At 52.6% G+C, this 26289-nt stretch overlaps 1 protein-coding gene across 1 annotated transcript in view; it reads left to right on the forward strand.

Annotated features, from left to right (window-relative positions):
- Nucleotides 1-19690: 19690 nt before the first annotated feature.
- The window catches only part of LOC132805462 (multiple epidermal growth factor-like domains protein 10), a 63338-nt gene continuing 56739 nt past the window's right edge, over nt 19691-26289 (forward strand). The window contains exon 1 of the mRNA XM_060820549.1: nt 19691-19870. The gene's annotated coding sequence lies outside the window, so the exon portion shown is untranslated. The remainder of the gene's footprint in view (nt 19871-26289) is intronic.

Consider the following 26289-nt stretch of genomic DNA (forward strand, 5'->3'; position numbering starts at 1 on the left):
GCCAATCCACCCTAACCAACAAATCCCTGGACACTACGGGACAATTTAGCAAGGCCAATCCACCCTAACCTGCACATCCTTGGGCACTACAGGACAATTCAGCATGGTCAATCCACCCTAACCTGCACATCCCTGGGCACTATGGGACAATTTAGCATGGCCAATCCACCCTAACCTGCACATCCTTGGACACTATGGGACAATTTAGCATGGCCAATCCACCCTAACGTACACATCCCTGGGCACTACGGGACAATTTATCATGGCCAATCCAACCTATCCTGCACATGCCTGGGCACTATGGGACACTTTGGCATGGCCAATCCACCCTAACCTGCACATCCCTGGTCACTACGGGACAATTTAGCATGGCCAATCCACCCTAACCAGCACATCCCTGGGCACTACGGGACAATTTAGCATGGCCAATACACCCTAACCTGTATATCCCTGAGCACTATGGGACAATTTAGCATGGCCAATCCACCCTAACCTGTACATCCCTAGACACGATGGGACAATTTAGCATGGCCAACCCACCCTAACCTGCACATCCCTGGACACTACGGGACAATTTAGCATGGCCAATCCACCCTAACGTACACATCCCTGGGTACTACTGGACAATTTAGCATGGCCAATCCACCCTAACCTGCACATCCTTGGGCACTACGGGACAAGTTAGCATGGCCAATCCACCCTAACCTGCACATCCCTGGGCACTATGGGACAATTTAGCATGGCCAATCCACCCTAACCTGCACATCCTTGGGCACTACGGGACAAGTTAGCATGGCCAATCCACGTTAACCTACACATCCCTGGGCACTATGCGACAATTTAGCATGGCCAATCCACCCTAACCTGCACATCCCTGGGCACTATGGGACAATTTAGCATGGCCAACCCACCATAACCTGCACATCCCTGGGCACTACGTGACAATTTAGCATCGCCAATCATTCCTAACCTACAAATCCCTGGACACTACGGGACAATTCAGCATGGCCAATCCACCCTAACCTGCACATCCCTGGGCACTATGGGACAATTTAGCATGGCCAATCCACCCTAACCTGCACATCCCTGGGCACTACAGGACAATTTAGCATGGCCAATCCACGTTAACCTACACATCCCTGGGCACTATGGGACACTTTAGCATGGCCAATCCACCCTAACCTGCACTTCCCTGGGCACCGCGGGACACTTTAGCATGGCCAATCCACCCTAACGTACACATCCCTGGGTACTACTGGACAATTTAGCATGGCCAATCCACCCTAACCTGCAAATCCTTGGGCACTACGGGACACGTTAGCATGGCCAATCCACCCTAACCTGCAAATCCTTGGGCACTACGGGACACGTTAGCATGGCCAATCCACGTTAACCTACACATCCCTGGGCACTATGCGACAATTTAGCATGGCCAATCCACCCTAACCTGCACATCCCTGGGCACTATGGGACAATTTAGCATGGCCAACCCACCATAACCTGCACATCCCTGGGCACTACGTGACAATTTAGCATCGCCAATCATTCCTAACCTACAAATCCCTGGACACTACGGGACAATTCAGCATGGCCAATCCACCCTAACCTGCACATCCCTGGGCACTATGGGACAATTTAGCATGGCCAATCCACCCTAACCTGCACATCCCTGGGCACTACAGGACAATTTAGCATGGCCAATCCACGTTAACCTACACATCCCTGGGCACTATGGGACACTTTAGCATGGCCAATCCACCCTAACCTGCACTTCCCTGGGCACCGCGGAACACTTTAGCATGGCCAATCCACCCTAACGTACACATCCCTGGGTACTACTGGACAATTTAGCATGGCCAATCCACCCTAACCTGCAAATCCTTGGGCACTACGGGACACGTTAGCATGGCCAATCCACCCTAACCTACAAATCCCTGGACACTACGGGACAATTTAGCAAGGCCAATCCACCCTAACCTGCACATCCTTGGGCACTACAGGACAATTCAGCATGGTCAATCCACCGTAACCTGCACATCCCTGGGCACTATGGGACAATTTAGCATGGCCAATCCAACCTAACCTGCACATCCTTGGACACTATGGGACAATTTAGCATGGCCAATCCACCCTAACGTACACATCCCTGGGCACTACGGGACAATTTATCATGGCCAATCCAACCTATCCTGCACATGCCTGGGCACTATGGGACACTTTGGCATGGCCAATCCACCCTAACCTGCACATCCCTGGGCACTACGGGACACTTTAGCATGGCCAATCCACCCTAATCTGCACATCCCTGGGCACTACGGGACAATTGAGCATGGCCAATCCACCCTAACCAGCACATCCCTGGGCACTACGGGACAATTTAGCATGGCCAATCCACCCTAACCTGTATATCCCTGAGCACTATGGGACAATTTAGCATGGCCAATCCACCCTAACCTGTACATCCCTAGACACGATGGGACAATTTAGCATGGCCAACCCACCCTAACCTGCACATCCCTGGACACTACGGGACAATTTAGCATGGCCAATCCACCCTAACGTACACATCCCTTGGTACTCCTGGACAATTTAGCATGGCCAATCCACCCTAACCTGCACATCCTTGGGCACTACGGGACAAGTTAGCATGGCCAATCCACCCTAACCTGCACATCCTTGGACACTATGGGACAATTTAGCATGGCCAATCCACCCTAACGTACACATCCCTGGGCACTATGTGACAATTTAGCATGGCCAATCCACCCTAACCTGCACATCCTTGGGCACCACGGGACAAGTTAGCATGGCCAATCCACGTTAACCTACACATCCCTGGGCACTATGCGACAATTTAGCATGGCCAATCCACCCTAACCTGCACATCCCTGGGCACTATGGGACAATTTAGCATGGCCAACCCACCATAACCTGCACATCCCTGGGCACTACGTGACAATTTAGCATCGCCAATCATTCCTAACCTACAAATCCCTGGACACTACGGGACAATTCAGCATGGCCAATCCACCCTAACCTGCACATCCCTGGGCACTATGGGGCAATTTAGCATGGCCAATCCTTCCTAACCTATACACCCATGGGCACTACAGGACTATTTAGCATGGCCAATCCACCCTAACCTACAAATCCCTGGGCACTACGGGACAATTTGGCATGGCCAATCCACCCTAACCTATATACCCATGAGCACTACGGGACAATTTAGCATGGCCAATCTACCATAACCTGCACATCCTTGGACACTATGGGACAATTTAGCATGGCCAATCCAGCCTAACGTACACATCCCTGGGCACTACGGGACAATTTATCATGGCCAATCCAACCTAACCTGCACATGCCTGGGCACTATGGGACACTTTGGCATGGCCAATCCACCCTAACCTGCACATCCCTGGGCACTACGGGACAATTTAGCATGGCCAATCCACCCTAACCAGCACATCCCTGGGCACTATGGGACAATTTAGAATGGCCAATACACCCTAACCTGTATATGCCTGAGCACTATGGGACAATTTAGCATGGCCAATCCACCCTAATGTGTACATCCCTGGATACTATGGGACAATTTAGCATGGCCAATCCACCCTAACCTGCACATCCCTGGACATTACGGGACAATTTAGCATGGCCAATCTACCCTAACTTACACATCCCTGGGCACTATGGGACAATTTAGCATGGCCAATCCACCCTAACCTGCACACCCTTGTGCACTACAGGACAATTTAGCATGGACAATCCACCCTAACCTGCACATCCTTGGGCACTACAGGACAATTCAGCATGGTCAATCCACCCTAACCTGCACATCCCTGGGCACTATGGGACAATTTAGCATGGCCAATCCACCCTAACCTGCACATCCTTGGACACTATGGGACAATTTAGCATGGCCAATCCACCCTAACGTACACATCCCTGGGCACTACGGGACAATTTATCATGGCCAATCCAACCTATCCTGCACATGCCTGGGCACTATGGGACACTTTGGCATGGCCAATCCACCCTAACCTGCACATCCCTGGGCACTACGGGACACTTTAGCATGGCCAATCCACCCTAAACTGCACATCCCTGGGCACTACGGGACAATTTAGCATGGCCAATCCACCCTAACCAGCACATCCCTGGGCACTACGGGACAATTTAGCATGGCCAATACACCCTAACCTGTATATCCCTGAGCACTATGGGACAATTTAGCATGGCCAATCCACCCTAACCTGTACATCCCTAGACACGATGGGACAATTTAGCATGGCCAACCCACCCTAACCTGCACATCCCTGGACACTACGGGACAATTTAGCATGGCCAATCCACCCTAACGTACACATCCCTGGGTACTACTGGACAATTTAGCATGGCCAATCCACCCTAACCTGCACATCCTTGGGCACTACGGGACAAGTTAGCATGGCCAATCCACCCTAACCTGCACATCCCTGGGCACTATGGGACAATTTAGCATGGCCAATCCACCCTAACGTACACATCCCTGGGCACTATGTGACAATTTAGCATGGCCAATCTACCCTAACCTGCACATCCCTGGGCACTATGGGACAATTTAGCATGGCCAATCCACCCTAACGTACACATCCCTGGGCACTATGTGACAATTTAGCATGGCCAATCCACCCTAACCTGCACATCCTTGGGCACTACGGGACAAGTTAGCATGGCCAATCCACGTTAACCTACACATCCCTGGGCACTATGCGACAATTTAGCATGGCCAATCCACCCTAACCTGCACATCCCTGGGCACTATGGGACAATTTAGCATGGCCAACCCACCATAACCTGCACATCCCTGGGCACTACGTGACAATTTAGCATCGCCAATCATTCCTAACCTACAAATCCCTGGACACTACGGGACAATTCAGCATGGCCAATCCACCCTAACCTGCACATCCCTGGGCACTATGGGACAATTTAGCATGGCCAATCCACCCTAACCTGCACATCCCTGGGCACTACAGGACAATTTAGCATGGCCAATCCACGTTAACCTACACATCCCTGGGCACTATGGGACACTTTAGCATGGCCAATCCACCCTAACCTGCACTTCCCTGGGCACCGCGGGACACTTTAGCATGGCCAATCCACCCTAACGTACACATCCCTGGGTACTACTGGACAATTTAGCATGGCCAATCCACCCTAACCTGCAAATCCTTGGGCACTACGGGACACGTTAGCATGGCCAATCCACCCTAACCTACAAATCCCTGGACACTACGGGACAATTTAGCAAGGCCAATCCACCCTAACCTGCACATCCCTGGGCACTACAGGACAATTCAGCATGGTCAATCCACCCTAACCTGCACATCCCTGGGCACTATGGGACAATTTAGCATGGCCAATCCAACCTAACCTGCACATCCTTGGACACTATGGGACAATTTAGCATGGCCAATCCACCCTAACGTACACATCCCTGGGCACTACGGGACAATTTATCATGGCCAATCCAACCTATCCTGCACATGCCTGGGCACTATGGGACACTTTGGCATGGCCAATCCACCCTAACCTGCACATCCCTGGGCACTACGGGACACTTTAGCATGGCCAATCCACCCTAATCTGCACATCCCTGGTCACTACGGGACAATTGAGCATGGCCAATCCACCCTAACCAGCACATCCCTGGGCACTACGGGACAATTTAGCATGGCCAATACACCCTAACCTGTATATCCCTGAGCACTATGGGACAATTTAGCATGGCCAATCCACCCTAACCTGTACATCCCTGGACACTACGGGACAATTTAGCATGGCCAATCCACCCTAACGTACACATCCCTGGGTACTACTGGACAATTTAGCATGGCCAATCCACCCTAACCTGCACATCCTTGGGCACTACGGGACAAGTTAGCATGGCCAATCCACACTAACCAGCACATCCCTGGGCACTATGGGACAATTTAGCATGGCCAATCCACCCTAACGTACACATCCCTGGGCACTATGTGACAATTTAGCATGGCCAATCCACCCTAACCTGCACATCCTTGGGCACCACGGGACAAGTTAGCATGGCCAATCCACGTTAACCTACACATCCCTGGGCACTATGCGACAATTTAGCATGGCCAATCCACCCTAACCTGCACATCCCTGGGCACTATGGGACAATTTAGCATGGCCAACCCACCATAACCTGCACATCCCTGGGCACTACGTGACAATTTAGCATCGCCAATCATTCCTAACCTACAAATCCCTGGACACTACGGGACAATTCAGCATGGCCAATCCACCCTAACCTGCACATCCCTGGGCACTATGGGGCAATTTAGCATGGCCAATCCTTCCTAACCTATACACCCATGGGCACTACAGGACTATTTAGCATGGCCAATCCACCCTAACCTACAAATCCCTGGGCACTACGGGACAATTTGGCATGGCCAATCCACCCTAACCTATATACCCATGAGCACTACGGGACAATTTAGCATGGCCAATCTACCATAACCTGCACATCCTTGGACACTATGGGACAATTTAGCATGGCCAATCCAGCCTAACGTACACATCCCTGGGCACTACGGGACAATTTATCATGGCCAATCCAACCTAACCTGCACATGCCTGGGCACTATGGGACACTTTGGCATGGCCAATCCACCCTAACCTGCACATCCCTGGGCACTATGGGACACTTTAGCATGGCCAATCCACCCTAACCTGCACATCCCTGGGCACTACGGGACAATTTAGCATGGCCAATCCACCCTAACCAGCACATCCCTGGGCACTATGGGACAATTTAGAATGGCCAATACACCCTAACCTGTATATGCCTGAGCACTATGGGACAATTTAGCATGGCCAATCCACCCTAATGTGTACATCCCTGGATACTATGGGACAATTTAGCATGGCCAATCCACCCTAACCTGCACATCCCTGGACATTACGGGACAATTTAGCATGGCCAATCTACCCTAACTTACACATCCCTGGGCACTATGGGACAATTTAGCATGGCCAATCCACCCTAACCTGCACACCCTTGTGCACTACAGGACAATTTAGCATGGACAATCCACCCTAACCTGCACATCCTTGGGCACTACAGGACAATTCAGCATGGTCAATCCACCCTAACCTGCACATCCCTGGGCACTATGGGACAATTTAGCATGGCCAATCCACCCTAACCTGCACATCCTTGGACACTATGGGACAATTTAGCATGGCCAATCCACCCTAACGTACACATCCCTGGGCACTACGGGACACTTTAGCATGGCCAATCCACCCTAATCTGCACATCCCTGGTCACTACGGGACAATTTAGCATGGCCAATCCACCCTAACCTGCACATCCCTGGGCACTACGGGACAATTTAGCATGGCCAATACACCCTAACCTGTATATCCCTGAGCACTATGGGACAATTTAGCATGGCCAATCCACCCTAACCTGTACATCCCTAGACACGATGGGACAATTTAGCATGGCCAACCCACCCTAACCTGCACATCCCTGGACACTACGGGACAATTTAGCATGGCCAATCCACCCTAACGTACACATCCCTGGGTACTACTGGACAATTTAGCATGGCCAATCCACCCTAACCTGCACATCCTTGGGCACTACGGGACAAGTTAGCATGGCCAATCCACCCTAACCTGCACATCCCTGGGCACTATGGGACAATTTAGCATGGCCAATCCACCCTAACGTACACATCCCTGGGCACTATGTGACAATTTAGCATGGCCAATCCACCCTAACCTGCACATCCCTGGGCACTATGGGACAATTTAGCATGGCCAATCCACCCTAACGTACACATCCCTGGGCACTATGTGACAATTTAGCATGGCCAATCCACCCTAACCTGCACATCCTTGGGCACCACGGGACAAGTTAGCATGGCCAATCCACGTTAACCTACACATCCCTGGGCACTATGCGACAATTTAGCATGGCCAATCCACCCTAACCTGCACATCCCTGGGCACTATGGGACAATTTAGCATGGCCAACCCACCATAACCTGCACATCCCTGGGCACTACGTGACAATTTAGCATCGCCAATCATTCCTAACCTACAAATCCCTGGACACTACGGGACAATTCAGCATGGCCAATCCACCCTAACCTGCACATCCCTGGGCACTATGGGACAATTTAGCATGGCCAATCCACCCTAACCTGCACATCCCTGGGCACTACAGGACAATTTAGCATGGCCAATCCACGTTAACCTACACATCCCTGGGCACTATGGGACACTTTAGCATGGCCAATCCACCCTAACCTGCACTTCCCTGGGCACCGCGGGACACTTTAGCATGGCCAATCCACCCTAACGTACACATCCCTGGGTACTACTGGACAATTTAGCATGGCCAATCCACCCTAACCTGCAAATCCTTGGGCACTACGGGACACGTTAGCATGGCCAATCCACGTTAACCTACACATCCCTGGGCACTATGCGACAATTTAGCATGGCCAATCCACCCTAACCTGCACATCCCTGGGCACTATGGGACAATTTAGCATGGCCAACCCACCATAACCTGCACATCCCTGGGCACTACGTGACAATTTAGCATCGCCAATCATTCCTAACCTACAAATCCCTGGACACTACGGGACAATTCAGCATGGCCAATCCACCCTAACCTGCACATCCCTGGGCACTATGGGGCAATTTAGCATGGCCAATCCTTCCTAACCTATACACCCATGGGCACTACAGGACTATTTAGCATGGCCAATCCACCCTAACCTACAAATCCCTGGGCACTACGGGACAATTTGGCATGGCCAATCCACCCTAACCTATATACCCATGAGCACTACGGGACAATTTAGCATGGCCAATCTACCATAACCTGCACATCCTTGGACACTATGGGACAATTTAGCATGGCCAATCCAGCCTAACGTACACATCCCTGGGCACTACGGGACAATTTATCATGGCCAATCCAACCTAACCTGCACATGCCTGGGCACTATGGGACACTTTGGCATGGCCAATCCACCCTAACCTGCACATCCCTGGGCACTATGGGACACTTTAGCATGGCCAATCCACCCTAACCTGCACATCCCTGGGCACTACGGGACAATTTAGCATGGCCAATCCACCCTAACCAGCACATCCCTGGGCACTATGGGACAATTTAGAATGGCCAATACACCCTAACCTGTATATGCCTGAGCACTATGGGACAATTTAGCATGGCCAATCCACCCTAATGTGTACATCCCTGGATACTATGGGACAATTTAGCATGGCCAATCCACCCTAACCTGCACATCCCTGGACATTACGGGACAATTTAGCATGGCCAATCTACCCTAACTTACACATCCCTGGGCACTATGGGACAATTTAGCATGGCCAATACTCCCTAACCTGCACACCCTTGTGCACTACAGGACAATTTAGCATGGACAATCCACCCTAACCTGCACATCCTTGGGCACTACAGGACAATTCAGCATGGTCAATCCACCCTAACCTGCACATCCCTGGGCACTATGGGACAATTTAGCATGGCCAATCCACCCTAACCTGCACATCCTTGGACACTATGGGACAATTTAGCATGGCCAATCCACCCTAACGTACACATCCCTGGGCACTACGGGACACTTTAGCATGGCCAATCCACCCTAATCTGCACATCCCTGGTCACTACGGGACAATTTAGCATGGCCAATCCACCCTAACCTGCACATCCCTGGGCACTACGGGACAATTTAGCATGGCCAATACACCCTAACCTGTATATCCCTGAGCACTATGGGACAATTTAGCATGGCCAATCCACCCTAACCTGTACATCCCTAGACACGATGGGACAATTTAGCATGGCCAACCCACCCTAACCTGCACATCCCTGGACACTACGGGACAATTTAGCATGGCCAATCCACCCTAACGTACACATCCCTGGGTACTACTGGACAATTTAGCATGGCCAATCCACCCTAACCTGCACATCCTTGGGCACTACGGGACAAGTTAGCATGGCCAATCCACCCTAACCTGCACATCCCTGGGCACTATGGGACAATTTAGCATGGCCAATCCACCCTAACGTACACATCCCTGGGCACTATGTGACAATTTAGCATGGCCAATCCACCCTAACCTGCACATCCCTGGGCACTATGGGACAATTTAGCATGGCCAATCCACCCTAACGTACACATCCCTGGGCACTATGTGACAATTTAGCATGGCCAATCCACCCTAACCTGCACATCCTTGGGCACCACGGGACAAGTTAGCATGGCCAATCCACGTTAACCTACACATCCCTGGGCACTATGCGACAATTTAGCATGGCCAATCCACCCTAACCTGCACATCCCTGGGCACTATGGGACAATTTAGCATGGCCAACCCACCATAACCTGCACATCCCTGGGCACTACGTGACAATTTAGCATCGCCAATCATTCCTAACCTACAAATCCCTGGACACTACGGGACAATTCAGCATGGCCAATCCACCCTAACCTGCACATCCCTGGGCACTATGGGACAATTTAGCATGGCCAATCCACCCTAACCTGCACATCCCTGGGCACTACAGGACAATTTAGCATGGCCAATCCACGTTAACCTACACATCCCTGGGCACTATGGGACACTTTAGCATGGCCAATCCACCCTAACCTGCACTTCCCTGGGCACCGCGGGACACTTTAGCATGGCCAATCCACCCTAACGTACACATCCCTGGGTACTACTGGACAATTTAGCATGGCCAATCCACCCTAACCTGCAAATCCTTGGGCACTACGGGACACGTTAGCATGGCCAATCCACCCTAACCTACAAATCCCTGGACACTACGGGACAATTTAGCAAGGCCAATCCACCCTAACCTGCACATCCTTGGGCACTACAGGACAATTCAGCATGGTCAATCCACCCTAACCTGCACATCCCTGGGCACTATGGGACAATTTAGCATGGCCAATCCAACCTAACCTGCACATCCTTGGACACTATGGGACAATTTAGCATGGCCAATCCACCCTAACGTACACATCCCTGGGCACTACGGGACAATTTATCATGGCCAATCCAACCTATCCTGCACATGCCTGGGCACTATGGGACACTTTGGCATGGCCAATCCACCCTAACCTGCACATCCCTGGGCACTACGGGACACTTTAGCATGGCCAATCCACCCTAATCTGCACATCCCTGGGCACTACGGGACAATTGAGCATGGCCAATCCACCCTAACCAGCACATCCCTGGGCACTACGGGACAATTTAGCATGGCCAATACACCCTAACCTGTATATCCCTGAGCACTATGGGACAATTTAGCATGGCCAATCCACCCTAACCTGTACATCCCTAGACACGATGGGACAATTTAGCATGGCCAACCCACCCTAACCTGCACATCCCTGGACACTACGGGACAATTTAGCATGGCCAATCCACCCTAACGTACACATCCCTGGGTACTACTGGACAAGTTAGCATGGCCAATCCACCCTAACCTGCACATCCCTGGGCACTATGGGGCAATTTAGCATGGCCAATCCACCCTAACGTACACATCCCTGGGCACTATGTGACAATTTAGCATGGCCAATCCACCCTAACCTGCACATCCTTGGGCACCACGGGACAAGTTAGCATGGCCAATCCACGTTAACCTACACATCCCTGGGCACTATGCGACAATTTAGCATGGCCAATCCACCCTAACCTGCACATCCCTGGGCACTATGGGACAATTTAGCATGGCCAACCCACCATAACCTGCACATCCCTGGGCACTACGTGACAATTTAGCATCGCCAATCATTCCTAACCTACAAATCCTTGGACACTACGGGACAATTCAGCATGGCCAATCCACCCTAACCTGCACATCCCTGGGCACTATGGGGCAATTTAGCATGGCCAATCCTTCCTAACCTATACACCCATGGGCACTACAGGACTATTTAGCATGGCCAATCCACCCTAACCTACAAATCCCTGGGCACTACGGGACAATTTGGCATGGCCAATCCACCCTAACCTATATACCCATGAGCACTACGGGACAATTTAGCATGGCCAATCTACCATAACCTGCACATCCTTGGACACTATGGGACAATTTAGCATGGCCAATCCACCCTAACGTACACATCCCTGGGCACTACGGGACAATTTATCATGGCCAATCCATCCTAACCTGCACATGCCTGGGCACTATGGGACACTTTGGCATGGCCAATCCACCCTAACCTGCACATCCCTGGGCACTATGGGACACTTTAGCATGGCCAATCCACCCTAACCTGCACATCCCTGGGCACTACGGGACAATTTAGCATGGCCAATCCACCCTAACCAGCACATCCCTGGGCACTATGGGACAATTTAGAATGGCCAATACACCCTAACCTGTATATCCCTGAGCACTATGGGACAATTTAGCATGGCCAATCCACCCTAACGTGTACATCCCTGGGCACTATGGGACAATTTAGCATGGCCAATCCACCCTAACCTGCACATCCCTGGACATTACGGGACAATTTAGCATGGCCAATCTACCCTAACTTACACATCCCTGGGCACTATGGGACAATTTAGCATGGCCAATCCACCCTAACCTGCACACCCTTGTGCACTACAGGACAATTTAGCATGGCCAATCCACCCAAAGCTGAACACCCCTGGGCACTATGGGACAATTTAGCATGGCCAATTCACCCTAACCTGCACATCCCTGGACACGATGGGACAATTTAGCATGGCCAATCCACCCTAACGTACTCATCCCTGGGCACTACGGGACAATTTAGCATGGCTAATCCACACAAACCTGCATATCCCAGGGCACTATGGGGCAATTTAGCATGGCCAATCCATCCTAACCTATACATCCCTGGGCACTATGGGACAATTTAGCATGGCCAATCCACCCTAACCTGCACATCCTTGGGCACTACGGGACAAGTTAGCATGGCCAATCCACGTTAACCTACACATCCCTGGGCACTATGCGACAATTTAGCATGGCCAATCCACCCTAACCTGCACATCCCTGGGCACTATGGGACAATTTAGCATGGCCAACCCACCATAACCTGCACATCCCTGGGCACTACGTGACAATTTAGCATCGCCAATCATTCCTAACCTACAAATCCCTGGACACTACGGGACAATTCAGCATGGCCAATCCACCCTAACCTGCACATCCCTGGGCACTATGGGACAATTTAGCATGGCCAATCCACCCTAACCTGCACATCCCTGGGCACTACAGGACAATTTAGCATGGCCAATCCACGTTAACCTACACATCCCTGGGCACTATGGGACACTTTAGCATGGCCAATCCACCCTAACCTGCACTTCCCTGGGCACCGCGGGACACTTTAGCATGGCCAATCCACCCTAACGTACACATCCCTGGGTACTACTGGACAATTTAGCATGGCCAATCCACCCTAACCTGCAAATCCTTGGGCACTACGGGACACATTAGCATGGCCAATCCACCCTAACCTACAAATCCCTGGACACTACGGGACAATTTAGCAAGGCCAATCCACCCTAACCTGCACATCCTTGGGCACTACAGGACAATTCAGCATGGTCAATCCACCCTAACCTGCACATCCCTGGGCACTATGGGACAATTTAGCATGGCCAATCCAACCTAACCTGCACATCCTTGGACACTATGGGACAATTTAGCATGGCCAATCCACCCTAACGTACACATCCCTGGGCACTACGGGACAATTTATCATGGCCAATCCAACCTATCCTGCACATGCCTGGGCACTATGGGACACTTTGGCATGGCCAATCCACCCTAACCTGCACATCCCTGGGCACTACGGGACACTTTAGCATGGCCAATCCACCCTAATCTGCACATCCCTGGGCACTACGGGACAATTGAGCATGGCCAATCCACCCTAACCAGCACATCCCTGGGCACTACGGGACAATTTAGCATGGCCAATACACCCTAACCTGTATATCCCTGAGCACTATGGGACAATTTAGCATTGTCAATCCACCCTAACCTGTACATCCCTAGACACGATGGGACAATTTAGCATGGCCAACCCACCCTAACCTGCACATCCCTGGACACTACGGGACAATTTAGCATGGCCAATCCACCCTAACGTACACATCCCTGGGTACTACTGGACAATTTAGCATGGCCAATCCACCCTAACCTGCACATCCTTGGGCACTACGGGACAAGTTAGCATGGCCAATCCACCCTAACCTGCACATCCCTGGGCACTATGGGACAATTTAGCATGGCCAATCCACCCTAACGTACACATCCCTGGGCACTATGTGACAATTTAGCATGGCCAATCCACCCTAACCTGCACATCCTTGGGCACCACGGGACAAGTTAGCATGGCCAATCCACGTTAACCTACACATCCCTGGGCACTATGCGACAATTTAGCATGGCCAATCCACCCTAACCTGCACATCCCTGGGCACTATGGGACAATTTAGCATGGCCAACCCACCATAACCTGCACATCCCTGGGCACTACGTGACAATTTAGCATCGCCAATCATTCCTAACCTACAAATCCCTGGACACTACGGGACAATTCAGCATGGCCAATCCACCCTAACCTGCACATCCCTGGGCACTATGGGGCAATTTAGCATGGCCAATCCTTCCTAACCTATACACCCATGGGCACTACAGGACTATTTAGCATGGCCAATCCACCCTAACCTACAAATCCCTGGGCACTACGGGACAATTTGGCATGGCCAATCCACCCTAACCTATATACCCATGAGCACTACGGGACAATTTAGCATGGCCAATCTACCATAACCTGCACATCCTTGGACACTATGGGACAATTTAGCATGGCCAATCCAGCCTAACGTACACATCCCTGGGCACTACGGGACAATTTATCATGGCCAATCCAACCTAACCTGCACATGCCTGGGCACTATGGGACACTTTGGCATGGCCAATCCACCCTAACCTGCACATCCCTGGGCACTATGGGACACTTTAGCATGGCCAATCCACCCTAACCTGCACATCCCTGGGCACTACGGGACAATTTAGCATGGCCAATCCACCCTAACCAGCACATCCCTGGGCACTATGGGACAATTTAGAATGGCCAATACACCCTAACCTGTATATGCCTGAGCACTATGGGACAATTTAGCATGGCCAATCCACCCTAACGTGTACATCCCTGGATACTATGGGACAATTTAGCATGGCCAATCCACCCTAACCTGCACATCCCTGGACATTACGGGACAATTTAGCATGGCCAATCTACCCTAACTTACACATCCCTGGGCACTATGGGACAATTTAGCATGGCCAATCCACCCTAACCTGCACACCCTTGTGCACTACAGGACAATTTAGCATGGCCAATCCACCCAAAGCTGAACACCCCTGGGCACTATGGGACAATTTAGCATGGCCAATTCACCCTAACCTGCACATCCCTGGACACGATGGGACAATTTAGCATGGCCAATCCACCCTAACGTACTCATCCCTGGGCACTACGGGACACTTTAGCATGGCTAATCCACACAAACCTGCATATCCCAGGGCACTATGGGGCAATTTAGCATGGCCAATCCATCCTAACCTATACATCCCTGGGCACTATGGGACAATTTAGCATGGCCAATCCACCCTAACGTACACATCCCTGGGCTCTATGGGACAATTTAGCATGGCCAATCCACCCTAACGTACACATCCCTGGGTACTACGGGACAATTTAGCATGGCCAATCCACGTTAACCTACACATCCCTGGGCACTACGGGACAATTTAGCATGGCCAATCCACCCTAACGTACACATCCCTGGGTACTACGGGACAATTTAGCATGGCCAATCCACCCTGACCTGCACATCCCTGGGCACTACGTGACAATTTAGCATCGCCAATCCATCCTAACCTACAAATCCCTGGACACTACGGGACAATTCAGCGTGGCCAATCCACCCTAACCTGCATATCCCTGGGCACTATGAGGCAATTTAGCATGGCCAATCCATCCTAACCTATACACCCATGGGCACTACAGGACAATTTAGCATGGCCAATCAACCCTAACCTGCACATCCTTGGACACTATGGGACAATTTAGCATGGCCAATCCACCCTAACGTACACATCCCTGGGCACTACGGGACAATTTATCATGGCCAATCCAACCGAACCTGCACATGCCTGGGCACTATGGGACACTTTGGCATGGCCAATCCACCCTAACCTGCACATCCCTGGATACTATGGGACAATTTAGCATGGCCAATCCACCCGAACCTGCACACCCCTGTGCACTACAGGACAATTTAGCATGGCCAATCCACCCTAACTTACAAATCCCTGGGCACTACGGGACAATTTGGCATGGCCAATCCACCCTAAACTATATACCCATGGGCACTACGGGACAATTTAGCATGGCCAATCCACCATAACCTGCACATCCTTGGACACTGGGACAATTTAGCATGGCCAATCCACCCAAAGCTGAACACCCCTGGGCACTATGGGACAATTTAGCTTGGCCAATCCACCCTAACCTGCACATTCCTGGACACTACGGGACAATTTAGCATGGCCAATCCACCCTAACCTGCTCATCCCTGGGCACTACGGGACAATTTAGCATGGCTAATCCAACCTAACCTGCATATCCCAGGGCACTATGGGACAATTTAGAATGGCCAATCCACCCTAACCTACACATCCCTGGGCACTATGGGACAATGTAGCATGGCCAATCCACCCTAACCTGCACATCCCTGAACACTGTGGGACAATTTAGCATGGCCAATCCACCCTAACTAGCACATCCCAGGACACTATGGGACAATTTAGCATGGCCAATCCACCCTAACCTGCACATCCCTGGACACTGTGGGACAATTTAGCATGGCCAATCCACCCTAACCTGCACATCCCTGGACACTGTGGGACAATTTAGCATGGCCAATCCACCCAAAGCTGAACACCCCTGGGCACTATGGGACAATTTAGCATGGCCAATCCACCCTAACCTGCACATTCCTGGACACTACGGGACAATTTAGCATGGCCAATCCACCCTAACCTGCTCATCCCTGGGCACTACGGGACAATTTAGCATGGCTAATCCAACCTAACCTGCATATCCCAGGGCACTATGGGGCAATTTAGCATGGCCAATCCATCCTAACCTATACATCCCTGGGCACTATGGGACAATTTAGCATGGCCAACCCACCATAACCTGCACATCCCTGGGCACTACGTGACAATTTAGCATCGCCAAGCCATCCTAACCTGCACATCGCTGGGCACTACGTGACAATTTAGCATCGCCAAGCCATCCTAACGTACACATCCCTGGACACTACGGGACAATTTAGCATGGCCAATCCACCCTAACCTGCACATCCCTGGGCACTATGGGGCAATTTAGCATGGCCAATCCACCCTAACCTGCACATCCCTGGACACTACGGGACAATTTAGCATGGCCAATCCACCCTAACGTACACATCCCTGGGCACTGTGGGACAATTTAGCATGGCCAATCCACCCTAACGTACACATCCCTGGGCACTGTGGGACGGGGATGGCAGAGAACTGGAACCTGGCAGGGGAGGGGTGGGAGTGTGCAAAGCGGAACATTCAAAGTCAGGGCAGGCCGTTAAAAGATGACGGGGGTGGGGTCAAGAACCACCTCCTCAGGCTCGCGGAAGGGGCTGAATGGCCTCCTGTTCCTGTGTGTAACAGGCTGGAGGAGAGTGGCTGAATGGCCTCCTGTTCCTGTGTGTAACAGTCTGGAGGAGGAGGGGCTGAATGGTCTACTGTTCCTGTGTAACAGGCTGGAGGAGAGGGCCTGGATGGCCTCCTGTTCCTGTGTGTAACAGGCTGGAGGAGATGGGCTGAATGGCCTCCTGTTCCTGTGTGTAACAGGCTGGAGGAGAGGGGCTGAATGGCCTCCTGTTCCTGTGTGTAACAGGCTGGAGGAGGAGGGGCTGAATGGCCTCCTGTTCATGTGTGTAACGAGGCTCTAGGAGAAGAGGGGCTGAATGGCCACATGTGTAACAGAGAGAAAGTCGGACTCCAGTTTCTGAGGGTGTTGAGATCACGCCCGCCCTCCCTCACTCCCCACTCCCTCACTCCCCACTCACTACTCCCTCACTCCCCACTCACTACTCCCTCACTCCCCACTCCCTCACTCCCCACTCCCTCACTCCCCACTCCCCACTCACTACTCCCTCACTCCCCACTCCCTCACTCCCCACTCCCCACTCCCTCACTCCCCACTCCCCACTCACTACTCCCTCACTCCCCACTCCCTCACTCCCCACTCCCTCACTCCCCACTCACTACTCCCTCACTCCCCACTCACTACTCCCTCACTCCCCACTCCCTCACTCCCCACTCACTACTCCCTCACTCCCCACTCCCTCACTCCCCACTCCCTCACTCCCCACTCCCTCACTCCCCACTCCCTCACTCCCCACGCCCTACTCCCCACTCACTACTCCCTCACTCCCTCACTCCCCACTCCCTCACTCCCCACTCCCCACTCCCTCACTCCCCACGCCCTACTCCCCACTCACTACTCCCTCACTCCCCACTCCCTCACTCCCCACTCCCTCACTCCCCACTCCCCACTCCCTCACTCCCCACTCCCTCACTCCCCACTCCCCACTCCCTCATTCCCCACTCCCTCACTCCCCACTCACTACTCCCTCACTCCCCACTCCCTCCCTCCCTCACTCCCCACTCCCTCACTCCCCACTCCCTCACTCCCCACTCCCTCACTCCCGCCCTCCCTCACTCCCCACTCCCTCACTCCCCACTCCCTCACTCCCCACTCCCTCACTCCCCACTCCCTCACTCCCCACGCCCTACTCCCCACTCACTACTCCCTCACTCCCTCACTCCCCACTCCTCACTCCCCACTCCCCACTCCCTCACTCCCCACGCCCTACTCCCCACTCACTACTCCCTCACTCCCCACTCCCTCACTCCCCACTCCCCACTCCCCACTCCCTCACTCCCCACTCCCTCACTCCCCACTCCCTCACTCCCCACTCCCCACTCCCCACTCCTCACTCCCCACTCCCTCATTCCCCACTCCCTCACTCCCCACTCACTACTCCCTCACTCCCCACTCCCTCACTCCCGCCCTCCCTCACTCCCCACTCCCTCACTCCCCACTCCCTCACTCCCGCCCTCCCTCACTCCCCACTCCCCACTCCTCACTCCCCACTCCCTCATTCCCCACTCCCTCACTCCCCACTCCCCACGCCCTACTCCCTCACTCCCCACTCCCTCATTCCCCACTCCCTCACTCCCCACTCACTACTCCCTCACTCCCCACTCCCTCACTCCCGCCCTCCCTCACTCCCCACTCCCCACTCCTCACTCCCCACTCCCCATTCCCCACTTCCCACTCCCCCCTCCCCACTCCCCACTCCCGCAGGGGCTGGAGGATGTTGCCTGATAATGAGCTATTTCGGAAGTTTTCCAGAGGAAAACAACGCTCTTCCCCAGGGAATCTAATTCAGCCGGAAAAAAAACAGAAGGGCGGCTTTACAGGGATGTGCTCAGCTCCGGAACTCTACGCCTGACGTGAAGGAGGTGAGGAGAGAGACAGAGACAGAGAGCGACCAGGACTGGCTATGACACAAATCCCGGGATCTGCCCCTGGGATAAAGAGGACGAGAGGCAGGAAGTTGGACAGAGGATCTGAGCTGCGGATCCTGGAGAGGTATCTCGAGGCAACAAGAGCAGGTCAGTGGTCTCACATTGAGCAGTGTGGGTGTTTCAGGGGAAGGGGCCATCCAATTCCCCACCCTCAACTCTGTCAGTATTGTGTGTGTGTGTGACTATGTGAGTCTGTGTGTTGTGTGAAAGAGTGTCTGTGACTGTGTTGGGTCTGTGTGTATGAGAAAGAGTGTGTCTGTTAGTGTGTGTGGGTCTGTGTGTGTTTGTCTGTGACTCTATGTGTGTCTCTGAGTGTGGATCTGTGTGTCTGTGACTCTGTGTGGGGTCTGTGTGTGTCTCTGTGGGTTAGGGTTAGGGTTTTGGGATAGCTCTGCGTGTGTATCTGTGACTTTGTGTGTTGGTCTGTGTGTCTGTGACTCTGTGTGGGTCTCTGTGTGGGGTCTGTGTGTGTCTCTGTGTGGGGTCTGTGGGTTAGGGTTTTGGGATAGCTCTGCGTGTGTATCTGTGACTTTGTGTGTCTCTGTGTGTTGGTCTGTGACTCTGTGTGGGTCTGTGTGTGTGAGAGAGTCTGTCTGTGTGGGTCTGTGCGTGTCTCTGTGTGCGGTCTGTGGGTTAGGGTTAGGGTTTTGGGATAGCTCTGGGTGTGTCTGTGACTGTGTGTGTCTCTGTGTGTGGGTCTGTGTGCGTGTGTCTCTGTGTGTGCATACGTGTGTGTGTGTCTGTCTGTGTGTGTTTGTCTGACTGTGTGTGTCTCTGCCTATATATGTATTTGTGTATACCTCTGTCTGTGCGTGTGTATTGTCTGTGTGTCTGAAAGTATGTACATCTCTGTGTGTATTTGTGTGCGTGTCTGCGTCTGTAACACTGACAAAGACAGAGAAAGAGAGAGAGAAATCAAGGCAAGAGACCAAGTGAGAGGGAAATGGAGAGACAGAAAAGGAAGAGAGAGGTGAGGAACAAAGAGAGGTAGGGGCGGTGGAAGGAGGGAGGTAGTTAGAGAGAGACAGGGAGCGAGGAGGCAGAGAAAGGATAGAGAGAAAGGAATGGAGGAGAGAGAGAGGTGGGAGGGGAAGAGAGATGTCGACGAAGAAAATATTGAGAGAGACAGAGAGAGGGAGAGGGAGAGAGAGAACAAGAGGCGGAGGGGCTGGCCGTTGGTCACGAGGGTGGGATCTGTGTCAGAGTTGGCTCTGGGTCAGTGATCCGGCCGGAATACTGGAATCACTGCCTCCGTACAGGCAGAGGGAGGGGGTTCGCTTGGATTGTGTGAGCCTGCAGTTGGCAGGGATCGGGATACATTGGCCAGGCCTCAAAGGGCAGCAATAGGAGTAGGCCATTCGGCCCGTCGACCCTGCTCCGCCACTCAACGAAATCCGATCACCCTGAACTCCCGCGTTTTCTGCCTTTTCCCCTCGATTCCTTTCCCGATCAGAACTCCTCCTCAGCCTCGGAAATCCTCAACGACTCAGCCTCTAGGATGAGAATTCCACGGCTTAATTCCCCTCGGAGAGAGAAGGAATCCCTCCTCATCTCCATCTTCGATGGGAGACTCCTTACTCTGAGATGAAGCCCTCTCTCTCTCACTCACTCACACACATACACACACACACACACACTCTCTCTCTCTCACACACGGAGGAACAATATCTCCCCCTGTCAACCTCCCCCTGGAGAACCTTATCCGTTTCAATAATGTCACCTCTCATTCTCCCAAATGGCCTCAACCCTACTCAACCTCTCCCTCATAAGACCGCCCCTCCAACCCCAGGATGGCATAAACTTTCTCAGGACAGCTGCTTCCCTGAGATCCAAGGGCCCAAAACTGTTCACAGTATCGCGGCTCTGCTCTGTCTTGTATCGCTTTAGTAAAATCTCCCAACTTTTACAGTCCACTCCTGTGGAAACCCAGGGTAACGATGTATTTATCCTCTCTGCTCAACTTGGACACTAGCTTTTTCTGATTCATAGACAGGGACTCCCAAATCCCTCCATTCGGTAGCTTTCTGCAGTCTTTCTCTGTTGAAATAATATCCAGCTCCTCAATTCCTACATCTCCTCATTTTGTTGTCCAACCTCTGATGTTGGCAGCTGGACCTCCTGCTGCCTGGGGTCCAGATTTTAGATTGACCGGACATCTCCTCACTTGTCCTAAATACTCCGTCAACCAGTACCTTTCTCTGCCTCTCTCTCTCTGTGTCTCTGTCTTTTCCTCCGTGTCTCTCACTGCCTCTCTCTGTCTCTCCCTCTGCATCTGTCTGTCTCTCTCTCTCTCTCCCTCTGTGTCTCTCTCTCTGTCTCTCCCTCTGTGTCTCTCTCTGCCTCTCTGTCTCGCCTTGCGTCTGTCTCTGTCTCTCTCACTCTCCCTCTGTGTCTCTCTGTCTTTCCCTCTGCATCTGTCTCTCTCTCTGTCTCTTTCCCTCTGTGTGTCTCTCTGCCTCTCTCTGTCTATTTCCCTCTGTGTGTGTGTCTCTCTCTCTGCCTCTCCCTCTCTGTCTTTCCCTCTGTCTCTCTCTGTCTGTCCCTCTGTGTCTCTCTCTGTCTCTCTCTTCTCTCCCTCTGTGTCTCTCTGTCTATGTCTCTCTCTGTCTTTCCCTCAGTGTCTCTCTCTCTCTCTGCGTCTCTCTCTGCCTTTCCCTCAGTGTCTCTCTGTCTCTCTCTCTCTGCGTCTCTCTCTGCCTTTCCCTCTGCCTCTCTCTGTCTCCCCTCTGTGTCTCTCTCTGTTTTTCTGTCTGTGTCTCTCCCTCTGTGTCTCTCTCTATCTTCCTCTCTCCCTCTGCCTCTCTCTGACTTTCCCTCTGTCTCTCTCTGTCTGTCTCTCTATCTTTCCCTCTGTGTCTCTCTCTATCTTTCCCTCTGTGTCTCTCTGCCTCTCCCTCTGTGTCTCTCTCTATCTCTCCCTCTGTGTCTCACTCCCTGCTCAGTCTCTGTCTCTCCCTCTGCGTCTCTCCCTGCCTCTCTGTCTTTCCCTCTGTGTGTCTCTCTCTGCCTCTCCCTCTGCGTCTCCCTGTCTCTCCTTCTGTGTGTGTCTCTCTCTCTGTGTCTCTCTCTCTGCATCTCTCTCTGTCTCTCTCTCTGCCTCTCCTTCTGTGTCTGTCTCTGTGTATGTCTCTCTCTGCCTTTCCCTCTGTCTCTCTCTCTCTGTCTCTCCCTCTGCCTCTCACTGTCTTTCCCTCTATGTCTCTCTGTCTCTCCCTCTGTGTCTCTCTCTCTGTCTCCATTCTGTGTCTCTCCCTCTGTCTCTCTCTGCATCTCTTTCTGTGTCTCTCTCTGCCTCTCTCTGTCTCTCCCTCTGTGTCTCTCTCTGTCTTTCCCTCTGTCTCTCTCTCTCTGTCTCCATTCTGTGTCTCTCCCTCTGTGTCTTTCTCTGCCTTTCCCTCTGTCTCTCTCTCTCTCTGCCTTTCCCTCTGTCTCTCTCTCTCTCTGTCTTTCGCTCTGTCTCTTTCTCGCTGCCTCTCCCTCTGTGCCTCTCTCTGTCTTTCCATCTGTCTCTCCCTCTCTGCCTGTCTCTGTCTTTCCCTCAGTGTCTCTGTCTCTCTCTCTCTGCCTTTCCCTCTGTATCTCTCTCTCTCTCTCCCCCTCTGTGTCTCTCTCTCTCTCTGCATCTCTCTGCCTCTCTTTCTGTGTCTCTCTCTGCCTCTCCCTCTGTGTCTCTCTCTGCCTTTCCCTCTGTGTCTCTCTCTCTCTCTACCTCTGTCTCTCTCTGTCTTTCCCTCTATATCTCTCCCTCTGTGTATCTCTCTGTCTTTCCCTCTGTCTCTCCCTATCTGCCTTTCTCTGTCTCTCCCTCTGCCTCTCCCTGTCTCCCCTCTGTGTCTCTGTCTGTCTCTCCCTCTGTGTGTCTCTCTCTCTGTCTTTCCGTCTGTGTCTCTATCTGTCTTTCCCTCTGTCACTCTCTGTCTTTCCCTCTGTGTCTCTCTGCCTCTCCCTCTGTGTCTCTCTCTAACTCTCCCTCTGTGTCTCACTCCCTGCCTCAGTCTCTGTCTCTCCCTCTGCGTCTCTCCCTGCCTCTCTGTCTTTCCCTCTGTGTGTCTCTCTCTGCCTCTCCCTCTGTGTGTCTCTCTCTGTCTTTCCATCTGTCTCTCCCTCTCTGCCTCTCTCTGTCTTTCCCTCAGTGTCTCTCTCTCTCTCTCTCCCTCTGTGTCTCTCTCTGCGTCTCCCTGTCTGTCCTTCTGTGTGTCTCTCTCTGTCTCTCCCTCTGTGTGTCTCTCTCTCTCTATGTCTCTCTCTCTCCCTCTGTCTCCCCTCTGTGTCTCTCTCCATCTCTCTCTATATGTCTCTCCCTCTGTGTCACTCTCTGCCTTTCCCTCTGTGTCTCTCTATCTTTCCCTCTGTGTGCCTCTCTCTGTCTTTCCCTCTGTGTCTCTCGCTCAGTGTCTCTCTGCCTATTCCTCCATGTCTCCCTGTCTCTCCTTCTGTGTTTCTCTCTGTGTCTCTCTCTCTGTCTCCCCTCTGCCTCGCCTCTGTGTCTGTCTCTGTCTCTCTCACTCTCCCGCTGTGTCTCTCTGTCTTTCCCTCTGTCTCTTCCCCTCTTTGTCTTTCCCTCTGTGTCTCTCTCTGTTTTTCCCTCTGTGTGTCTCCCTCTGTGCCTCTCTCTCTATCTTTCCCTCTGTCTCTCTCTCTGTCTCTCCGTCTGTGCCTCTCTCTGTCTTTCTATCTGTGTCTCTCTCTCTATCTTTCTGTCTGTGTCTCTCTCTCTATCTTTCCCTCTGTCTCTCCCTCTGTCTCTCTCTCTGTCTCTCCGTCTGTGCCTCTCTCTGTCTTTCTATCTGTGTCTCTCTCTCTATCTTTCTGTCTGTGTCTCTCCCTCTGTGCCTCTCTCTGTCTCTCCCTCTCTGTCTTCCCCTCTGTCTTTCCCTTTGTGTCTCTCCCTGCCTCACTCGCTGTCTCTCCCTCTGTGTCTCTCTCTCTGTCTTTCCCTCTGTGTCTCTCTCTATCTCTCCCTCTGTGTCTCTCTCTATCTTTCCCTCTGTGTCTCTCTGCCTCTCCCTCTCTCTGTCTCTCCCAATGTGTTTCTCTCTGTTTCTGTCTCTGTGTCTCTCTCTGTCTTTCCCTCTCTGTGTCTCTCTCTGCCTCTGTGTCCTTTCCTCGGTCTCTCCCTTGCTATTTCTCTATCTGTCTCTCCCTCTGTGTCTCCCTGCCTCTCTCTGTCTCTCCCTCTGTGTCTCTCTCTGTCTCTCCCTCTGTGTCTCTCTCTCTGTGTCTCTCTCTCTGTCTTTCCCTCTCTGTCTCTCCCTCTGCCTCTCTGTCCTTCCCCCGGTCTCTCCCTCGCTATTTTTCTCATGTTCGCTAAGTTTAAGTCACTGTGATGAATAACTGAGTGAAACAGCAAAATGATGAAAGCTCCACCGGATTTCTGAAGACAGTCCTGCTATCAACTGATCTCCAGAATATTATCAGGTCCAACACTGGCCCGGAGTGAGGAAGCAGCTTCCAAACCCAAGCCATCCCATTTTGACAGGCTTCACACTGCTGTTTCAGGCACTATTCGTCAGGAATCTCTCAGGCTCTCCCTCTCCCTCTTGTCTTTGTGTCAGGAGATTGTGTTAGATTCCTCACTGCAGACACCGGCACTCCAGCATTCAGGCCAACACTCATGGAGTCATTACTGAGGGAACGGGCGCTGTCGGAGGGTCAGCGCTGATGGAGCGTGCACTGTCAGAGTGTCAGTGCTGAGTGAGTGGGCACTGTTGGAGGGTCAGTGCTGAGTGAGTGGGCACTGTTGGAGGGTCAGCGCTGAGGGAGCCGGTGCTGTCGGAGGGTCAGTTCTGAGGGAGTGGGCGCTGTCGGAGGGTCAGTGCTGAGGGAGTGGGTGCTGTTGGAGGGTCAATGCTGAGGGTGTGGGCACTTTTGGAGGGTCAGTGCTGAGGGAGTGGGTGCTGTTGGTGGGTCAGTGCTGAGGGTGTGGGCACTTTCGGAGGGTCAGTGCTGAGGAAGCGGGCACTGTTGGATGGTCAGCGCTGATGGAGCGTGCGCTGTCAGAGTGTCAGCGCTGAGTGAGTGGGCACTGTGGAGGGTCAGTGCTGAGGGAGTGGGCACTGTCGGAGGGTCAGGGCTGAGGGAGCGGGCACTGTCGGAGGGTCAGCGCTGAGGGAGCGGGCACTGTCGGAGGGTCAGCGCTGAGGGAGCGGGCGCTGTCGGAGGGAGTGAGCGCTGTTGGTGGTGCTGTCAGTCATGCTGAGAGTTTGCCTCTGCCCTCTCAGGTGGATGTGAGAGATGTCACGGCTGGTCTGATCCTTGCGGATCTCTGCGTCCTCCTGGACGATTGAGTGTATCCGATTCTCCCTGTCCTGATTGAGAGTGGAGCAGAGCTCCCTACCATGTTCCTGGGAATGTTTGGCGGAGCAGCCGAAATCCTCAGGAATCTTTGGATGTGAGATTGCTCAAAGACCCTATCCTCCGAAACCCAGACTCGCCCCCTTGGACCTCCAACAGTGAGGATCCCTCAGGGATCCACTAAGTCCTTCACCCTTCGTTCTGATACTTTT

This window comes from Hemiscyllium ocellatum, chromosome 50 (genome assembly GCF_020745735.1).
Source record: "Hemiscyllium ocellatum isolate sHemOce1 chromosome 50, sHemOce1.pat.X.cur, whole genome shotgun sequence".
NCBI classification, from domain to species: Eukaryota; Metazoa; Chordata; class Chondrichthyes; order Orectolobiformes; family Hemiscylliidae; genus Hemiscyllium; species Hemiscyllium ocellatum.